The sequence below is a fragment of the Apodemus sylvaticus genome, chromosome 7 (assembly GCF_947179515.1).
Source record: "Apodemus sylvaticus chromosome 7, mApoSyl1.1, whole genome shotgun sequence".
NCBI classification, from domain to species: domain Eukaryota; kingdom Metazoa; phylum Chordata; class Mammalia; order Rodentia; family Muridae; genus Apodemus; species Apodemus sylvaticus.
In genome coordinates, this window is record NC_067478.1 from 83,926,005 (window position 1) to 83,933,305 (window position 7,301).

General features: G+C 48.0%; 1 long non-coding RNA gene across 3 annotated transcripts; it reads right to left on the reverse strand.

The window, feature by feature from the left end:
• Nucleotides 1-4,618: 4,618 nt before the first annotated feature.
• LOC127689923 (uncharacterized) lies at nucleotides 4,619-6,745 on the reverse strand. Of its 3 annotated transcripts, none has more exons than XR_007978959.1 (3): nucleotides 6,681-6,745; nucleotides 4,954-5,126; nucleotides 4,619-4,814 (listed from the first exon to the last, which is right to left on the reverse strand). It is a non-coding gene; the product is annotated as an uncharacterized LOC127689923 (long non-coding RNA). The 3 variants fall into 3 exon arrangements; XR_007978961.1 differs by having other exon boundaries at nucleotides 6,282-6,745; XR_007978960.1 differs by lacking the exon at nucleotides 6,681-6,745 and adding an exon at nucleotides 5,645-6,037.
• Nucleotides 6,746-7,301: the final 556 nt, after the last annotated feature.

A 7,301-nucleotide genomic window follows, 5' to 3' on the forward strand; every position in this document is an offset into this window, starting at 1 on the left:
CAATGCCCTTCCCAGGGCCATAAGTAACAGCTAATCTACTTTCTTTATGTGTAGACTGCACATTTCCTATAAACAAAACTATAGAATATGTGGTTTCCTATTCATGTGTTGGCCCTTCTCTCTCTCTCTCTCTCTCTCTCTCTCTCTCTCTCTCTCTCTCTCTCTGTGTGTGTGTGTGTGTGTGTGTGTATACATGCACGTGAGTATGTGTGCATATTTGTGAATGTGGAGCCCAAGGTCAGTATTAGGGGACTTTGCTCAATTGCTCTCCACTTGAATTCTTATTTTCTTGCGGGGCAGGGTCTCTCCCTGAGCCTTAAATGAGTTGATTCCATGGAGACTGCCCACCCAGCAGGCTTCAGAGATCTGCCTGTCTCCTCCCCTGACAGATCTGGACTTACAGTCATGAACCCCTTTTGATGTGGATTCTGGGGATCGCAATTCAGGTTCCTACCCCTGGGCCGCAGGCGTCCTCACCACCGAGTCACCTCTGCGCTGTTACTGTGGAATAATATTCACTCGGAGGGCATGCTCCTCTTAATTCTTCCATTTACCACGCCCTGGTCATTGGGATTGCTCTCACTTTGGGGGAGCTGCGAATAAGGGCGTCATAACATCTGCGGAGGAGTGCTTATGAGTATACGCTTCCAAGCCTTGAAGTATAGACACCTAGGAGCGGACTTTCTGAGCTGTATGGCAACTTTGTATACATATTTGACCTTTTTTTTTGTTTTTTGTTTTTAAAGGGGTACGGCCTTTTAAAAAAAATTGCCGCAGCCAATAAAAAGAGGAAACACATCACCTTCAGCTCCAAGGGCAGCTTCCACAGGTTCTTTGAAAGCCAGTGATTTTTTTTTTAAATATCTCTTCACCCTATTCTTAAATATTCAGAACCACTTGTCCCTGAGTGACAGCCCCGGGCCCCCCCTCCCAGTTCTGCCCCTGGGGGATTCTAGCTCAGGGCTGAGGGAAGCTGGATCCACTGCTTTGTTTCTTTGTTTCTTCTTGGGCTGTCACACCTCACGTGTGTGTGTGTGTGTGTGTGTGTGTGTGTGTGTGTGTGTGTGTGTGTGTGTGTGTGTAAAATGGTCGTTAACCCTTCCATTCCCATCACCACGGCAGCTAGTATCTTTACCCACTGAGCCATCTCATCGACCCAGTCAACTGTTTGTGTAAAGCTGTTGTTCTGTCTCCTCACCCAGCAGCAATGGAGGAGATGCTCCAGTGACCGCTCATCTTCACAAAAGCCTGCTGCTGCCGTTCTTGTTAACGCCTGCATTGGATGTCCAGTGCAATGTAGCGTGGCTCCATTTGGATCGTTCTGATTCCTATAAACACATCTCTTTGGTAAGGTGGTAGTAAGAATTTTACCCTCTTGTTCATTTTTATCTCTTTATTTTTGAGTGATGAATTCTTTATATATACTGACACACTCTCAATATCTGAAGATACATTTTTCAGGTGTTTTCTTTCAATCCGTGACTTCTCCAGTTCCATAAAAGTGCCATTTAAAGGGCAATCTTTTTCTTTCCATGAAAAACAATGTATCGCTTCTTTCTTATTATAAGTTGCATTTCTCATGATTTATCTAAAGGCCATTGCTTAACTGAAGATATTTTCCTGCTTCCAGCCACTGGAATTCATCTTTGGAGTTTAAGACTCTGATAATCTAATCACTTTTCCTGTTCCTACAAAAGCAAGTTACGAAAAGAGAGTCAAGTTTCAAGGTTAAAGTCCATCCAGGCTGGGAAATCCTTGTGTGGGGTGCTCCAGTCTGGGAAATCCTTATGTGGGGTGCTCCAGGCTGGGAGATCCTGTGTGGGGTGCTCCAGGCTGGGAGATCCTGTGTGGGGTGCTCCAGGCAGCAGGTCCATGGCAGCACCTGTCAGGAGAGAATGGGGCGTGCCCTGGTCACTTTCCTCCTTCTCCTCAGCTGATGACCCCAGCCCATGCTACCCATGTGGAGGAGCCTTTCACCCCCACTAACCTCCTCTAGAGAGTCCCCAAGCTGGGAGCTGACCTGATCTAGGCAATGTTTCCCCAGAATGCCCAAAAGCTTGTCTCCCAGGAGATTCTAGATCCAGTTAGGGTGACTGTCAATGCCAATCCAACAGCAATCTAGTTTAGGGTACTACTTTTTATGGGGTAAGGTAGAGGCCATGTTTTCATTCTCAGTATCGAATTATTGCAGTATCTTTTTTTGGGAAAGCTGTTCTTTGTTCCATGAAAGCACCTTACTGTTTTTGTCGCATGGACTGTGTGAACTAGGACTGGCGCTCTTGGTTGGGGAGCCCTAGAACAATCTGGGACATTCTTCTGAGTTCTGAGTTTGTCTTTTATCAGCACTGAGATGGTTTTAAAATAAAATTGTTTCTTATAGTGTAGGTGGAGTAGAGGCCTGGTGTGGAACATGTTAAGCCCCCAGCCCTCTAATACCAAGACTGGAGGGTCTTCAAGCAGCCACAGGTTTTATGCCTGTGACCTACAGACACCCAGGTCATCTGAAAAATGTCTCTCTGAAGAAAGTGAGGAGTATCTGAACACAGCACTGGGCTCTGTCTCCAAAGACCTTTTCTAGTATGTGTATGTGTATGTGCATGTGTATGTGCATGTGTATATGTGTATGTGCATTTGTATGTGTATATGTGTATGTGCATTTGTATGTGTATATGTGTATGTGCATTTGTATGTGTATGTGCATGTGTATATGGTGTATGTATATGTGTATATATATATGATGTATGTATGTGCATGTATATGTGTATATGGTGTACGTGTATGTGTATATATATGATGTATGTATTGCATGTGTATGTGTATGTGCATGTGTATGTGTATATGGTGTATGTATATGTGTATATATGATGTATGTATATGTATATGATATATGTGCATATGTATGTGTATATGATGTATGTATATATGTATATATGTGTTTGTGAGTTTCAAACATGCTGTTATGTGTTCAGGTGCTCACAAAAGCAAGAAAACAGTGTGTGATCCCCTGAAGCTGGAGTTGTAGGAGGCTCATCAACCCATGAAACTGTTTCCTGAATCTGTTGGGCTACTTCCATATCTGCTAGCCCCTTGATGTGGGGCTGGGAACTAGATTCTCTGGGTGAGCAGCAGTGCTCTCAACTGCTGAGCCATCTCTAGGCTGTGCACTGTCACAGACACCGCCCCAAATTCTTCTCTTGTGAGGTGTCAGGGGGGCTGTCAGGGGATGCCCTGGTCAGTGGTGGGATGTGGGAGAGGCATTTCTGACTTAACTGGGCCTAGGGAGCACTTGTGGAAAGAGCCAGAGTTAGGCATATCAGCAACCCTAGGGAGAAAGATCAGATAGGAAGCAAAAAGAGAGGAAAAGAAGAGAAAAGCCTGTGCCACGTCACTCACAGGAACAACAGCCCAGGCTAGGCCTGGGACCAGGCAGTAAATGAACTAGGATTCTGTACATGAAGGTGCCACAAAACACTTAGATTTCTTAGGACAATGGTTCCTAGCCCCAGCCTCACAGAATATTAACTGGCAACATTCAATAACTTGATGATGGCCAGGCATGGGGGTGTATGTCCGCTATTCCAGTACTTAGGAGGCTGAGGCAGGAGGATCTCAAGTTAGGGGCCTAACCTGGGTTACAATGTGAGTTTCAGACCATCTTGAATTACAGAGACCTGTCTCAAAAAAATTCAAAAGAAGTCATCAGAACACGGTGCTTTCAGTGCTAACACTGGGGAAGCCCGGGAACTGGGACAACTTGTTCATGTCATATACAACGCCCTGGTGTCTTCTCCCACGTAAGATGACAGAATGGGTGAACGGTGAGTTGTAGACCGCCAGCTGAGTGTCTGGCTGTTAAATCCTTAGTGTGTAGACCTTTTCTGTCTAGCTGCCCCCTGGATAGGACATCTTCAAAGATCAGCTGCAAGGTGGTAAATTTGCTTCTCCAGGCAGTGTGGTGACAGGTGGGCTCTATTGAGGCTATATATGGCTTGGCACAGACATCTGTTTCTATACAGTTCCCATGTTCTGTGGGGTGAAAGGGGGCCCCTGTCCTGGATAAATCTTCCTACAGCATGGCTTCATGTGGCCACTGTGGAGCACTTACCACAGCCATAACGTCATACTTCACAGTATGTGATTATTTCATACACATAGACATACATCATATACACATGCACACACACACACACACACACATATATATGTGTAAATATATATATATATATATATATATATATATATACACACACACACACACACACACACACACACATTATTATAGAGCCATGTAGCTCAGACTGTTTCTAACTATATAGCGAAGGATGACCATCAGGCATCCTCCTGCCTCTGCCTCCTGAGCACTGGGAGAACAGTTAATGCACCACCGTGTCCATTGTGTGAGATAATCTATCTGATGGCTGATGGGGAGATTTTAAGCTCAGCAAGGACAGAGGCCAGGTCCACTTCAGCTCTTTCTTTATTGCATCTCATTATCAGTTTTAATAGTAAAGTAAGTGAGGGTAAAGTAGATGCCTGATGAATGAATGAATGAATGAATGAATGTATCCTTGCATGGAGGAATAAGTTAATACCATTACCATTTTTTTTCTGTCTTAAAAACTTTATTAGTCATGGGGAAAGGAGGACAAGCAGCCCCCCTCCCCCCCAGTCTCTTCCGTCCACTATGGTTTGCGTCACCATTGATGGGATGGGTCACATGGTCGGGGGAGGACAGAAAGGCCTTGATCTTGGGCTGCACAGGCAGAGAGCAGGGGGAAGCTGTGCAGGCAGCCAGGGGCCAGGACTCCGTGGATCTGCAGCAGGTCCAGCAAGTTGTAATCAGCAAAGGAGAGCTGGTCACCCATGAGGAAAGCCTTGCTTCCCCAGTTCTGTGACAGCAGGGTCTCAAAGGCTTCAGACGCCCAGGCAAGACCTTCACACAGCCATCCTTACCATTCTCATCCGTGCTGGAGAGGAGGGGACATATTTGCAGGGGAGGTCCTCCACACCCCATTATTCCCTCTATCCACCAGGGCGGCCTCCCTTGGTCTTTCTTGCAAAGCCCGAAAGATGCCATCAGATTGGTAAAGGGTGAGGTCTCCATTCTCAAACGTGGGGAGCTGACCCTAAAGAGAAGTGGGCTTGAGCAAGCCTTGCATCCGGGTATCTATGGTAACCACCTCCTCTTTCCAGCTCTGGCCCTGGTCAGCCAGCAGCACGCACCCTCGCCTCGGACTGGGAAGTGGGCAGTGTGGTGCAGTGGCACAGCTGCTGCTAGCATCCCTTCTAGGCTCTGACCGACAGCTACCTGGCTGTTGCCAGCTAGGCCTGGCTTGTTATTAAAGGCTGTTTGGCCCCTCCTTGCTCTCTCTGCCCCCTTCTCTCTTTGACTGTCTTCTCTCCCTGACCCCTTTCTCTCTCTCTTCCCTTCCCCCTCAGCCTCTCTCTTTGTGTTCCTCTCCATCTCCTGCCACCCCCTGTCTTTCTCTGTCCCCTCCCAATCCCCCTCCCCATGCCATAAATAAACTCTATTCTACACTATACCTGCTGTCATATGGCTGGTACCTGACAAGGAAGGGATGTCTCAATATGGGCTGGCCGAGGCCCCCTCCCACCGCACCATACCTGGCTCTATCAAACATACCCTGGCTCCCTTTTATAACGCCCAACAGCTGCTGTGTAGACAGAGGTGTGGACTCAGTGCTGCACAGACAACAAGGTATCTTGGACACCTCATTACTGATTTCTAGGTCTTGGATTTGTCTACTACGAGACTGCAGTACAGTAGGATATGATGATGGAGTCATTGCCCAGTGGGGCCCAAACTGCTCTGCCGGCAATGGGGGTGGTAAAGGCTGTGCTGTGAGGCTTCTGTACCACTTCCTGCCTGAGGTATGCTGCTTCAGGAAGTAGAACTGCTGAGTATCCACACATCCAGCCCAGGCACCTCCCCGCTTCAGTGACCTTTGTCATTGTTAATGTCTATGATGTGTAGGACTTGATGGACAGGTAGCAACCTCATTGGAGATGGCCTATGGATTCCTCCTCTGCCTCTGCCTCCTCTTCCTCCTCCTCCCCCTCCTCCTCTTCTCTTCTTCGACCTCCCCTCCTCCCCCTCCTCCTTTCCTCTCCCCCTCCCTCCCTCCTCCCTTTCCTCCTCTCCCTCCTCTTCCCCCTCCTCCTTTCCTCTTCCCCCTCCTCTCCCTCCTCCTCCTCCTCCCTTTCCTCTGCTCCCTCCTCCTCCCCCTTCATCATCATCACCACCATCATCAGATCTTTACCAAACAGGCCAGTGGTCCAGATATTATGCTGAATGTTGGGGAGGATAAAAGTGATTACTAAGATATGATCAACATGTGCTACATTCCACAGTTGGGGAGATAAGATATGGACTATTAAACAGGCTACTCAGACTGTAGGGCAGTGTGTCATAAATGCCAGGCACAGGGAGAAGTTGGTTAGTGATGCCTGGTTTCAGAGGCGAGACAGAATGCGCTAGAACTGTGAGCCGGGCTGGGCTGGGTCAGAGTGTTTCTCACTGTGTCATCGTTTACTTCAGCCACAGAGTAACTGCAGGGATCAGTCAGGTGCTCCCACTACACTGCCCAGACACAAAAGAACCCGGACTGGCCTCTGACGTTGAGTGAAGAGCAGGTATTACATGAACGAAACAAGACCACCTCCTCGGCGGCACTCAGCGCCTGCAGTGACGAGGCACAGAGCTGGTGACGTGCTGCCTGGGTCGCAAGCGGAAGAACCCCCACCTGCTGAAGTCACCCCTGCTGAGTCATTTCCGGAGACTCTGCCTGCTCCCGGGAGTGTTTAGCCTTCCAGTTTCTGTCTTCGTGCGCCACCTAGTGACATCATTTGGAAAATCTCTCTGCTCCTCCCACCTCCTGGCTTTCCTCTTTTGCCTCATACTCCCCCCCCTCCCAGTATGAGACACCCCTCTTTCCAGCCCACTTCCTCTATGATTTTTCTCACTGTGACCTTTTCTCTGAGCATTCCCTTGAAGAAACATCACCTTGTCATCTTTGTGGACCCCTCGGGGTTCTCTAACAGATCCTTTCTAAATTTATCCGGTGCTTTTCCAGTTAGGTGTTGGTGACGCCCGTGCCACTCTTCAGGTCCCTGAGACTTAGGCTTCCCAATGTCGCCTCTAGATCTGCATCCTCGTCATGTGTCTCCGCTTTTCTGTACCACCCGGTATACCACACTATACCATATTCTTGAGTCTCCACTCCCCAAAGCGCCACCAGCCCAAGGTTGCACATCTAGCTCACATTATTTTATGAAGGGAA